Raw genomic sequence first — 1562 nt, forward strand, 5'->3', positions numbered from 1 at the left:
TTGAGCTTCAGTTGCTCTCTTCTATTTATTAGGAGAAGAGAGAGTGAAAAAATCTATTTTAGTAAGAGTAATCCAGTGTGGTACATGTCTAGGAATATAGGGCAAGTCAGATAGATGCCCCTCCAGACGCCAGTACATTGGCTCAATACCTCTTGATTCCAGGCCATAATGATGGCTCCCTCCCCCCAGATTTTTATCATTTCCTGGTTAATTCTTCTGGTACTACCTGATGATATCCCTGTATTGTTAAATGAAATAATGATTTACTTTATGTCACTATATACATTTTCATATGCTTAAATGAAGTGCCCTACTCTCCTCATCCTAGTGCCAGCCCGGTGCTGAAATCTCATTTCCCTTTGAGGACAAAGAACAAGAATCACATTTTAGGCATTCTGGCGTGCAGCTAGCGGGTCTGGCGCTGAGCGGGGGTGGAGCTCGGTTCCCCCCACACACACCCCTCCCACTCAGGCGCGAGCCCCACCCCTCCGCCGGCCAGGCCCACCCCGACCGAACAATCCCTTGAGGCGCGAGCCCGGGGCGGCTGCGGGCGCCCCCCAGCACAACCCCCGCCATGGGCAGCCAGAGCTCCAAGTCTCCCCGGGCGACGTGAACGCGGAGGAGGCAGCAGGCGCTTCCCCCGCTAAGATCAACGGACAGGAGAACGACCACGTGAAAAGCATTGCAGACTTATTTCCCAAAGGTGAAGAGAGTCGCCGCCCCCCCACCACCGTGAACGGAACAGAGGAGGCAGCCGGGGCCACTGGCGATGTCATCGAGCCGGCACCCCCTAGCCAGGGCGCTGAGGGCAAAGGGGAGGTCTCCCCCAAGGAGACCCCCATGAGTGGCCTGTCCTTCAGGAGAAATCGGAAGGGGGGTTGGGGGATCCGTCTGCTTCCTCACCCACAGGAAGGGCAGGAGCAGGGTGGGTCGGTGCCTGCAGTGAGGAAGGCACTGCCCGGGAAGGGAAGGCATGCGCCACCCCTGAGAGCCAGGAGCCCCAGGCCACAGGGGCAGAGGCTGGTGCTGCCTCCAAGGGAGGAGACACAGAAGAGGCAGGGCCCCAGGCGCAGAGCCATCCACCGCTCTGGGTGGAGAGGGGCCCTACACCAGCGGGTGGGCAGAATGAGTAGCTGGGTGGGGGCAGGTGGGTGATCTTAAGCTGCAAAAACTGTGCTGTCCTTGTGAGGTCACTGCCTGGACCTGATGCCCTGGCTGCCTTCCTGCGCCCAGAAAGGAAGGGGCTGTTGCCCCCTAGCCACGTTTCCTCTCATCATCTTCCTCCTGTGGATTCTCCACTCATCCATCTGGTCTTCCTCTTAAGGCCAGTTGAAGATGGTCCCTTGCAGTTTCCCAAGTTAGGTTAGTGATGGGAAATGCTCCTGCCCCTGTCCCTACCTCCTTCCCTGTCCCCACCTGTGCAGAAGGCAATTGCTGGTTTTCTTCCCCAATTCTTTTCCAAGTAGGTTTTGTTTACTCCCCAAATCCCTGAGCCAGATCTGGGGGTGCTTACACTCCCAAACCCTGAGTGTCCAGCCTTCCCCTGTTGAGTTTTTAGTCTC

At 56.9% G+C, this 1562-nt stretch overlaps 1 pseudogene; it reads left to right on the top strand.

Moving 5' to 3' along the window:
* Positions 1-574: 574 nt before the first annotated feature.
* On the top strand, positions 575-1133 carry LOC112391272 (MARCKS-related protein-like; annotated as a pseudogene).
* The last annotated feature ends 429 nt before the right edge of the window (positions 1134-1562 follow it).

This window comes from Neophocaena asiaeorientalis, unplaced genomic scaffold (assembly GCF_003031525.2).
Source record: "Neophocaena asiaeorientalis asiaeorientalis breed wild unplaced genomic scaffold, Neophocaena_asiaeorientalis_V1.1 scaffold119, whole genome shotgun sequence".
Classification (NCBI taxonomy): Eukaryota; Metazoa; Chordata; class Mammalia; order Artiodactyla; family Phocoenidae; genus Neophocaena; species Neophocaena asiaeorientalis.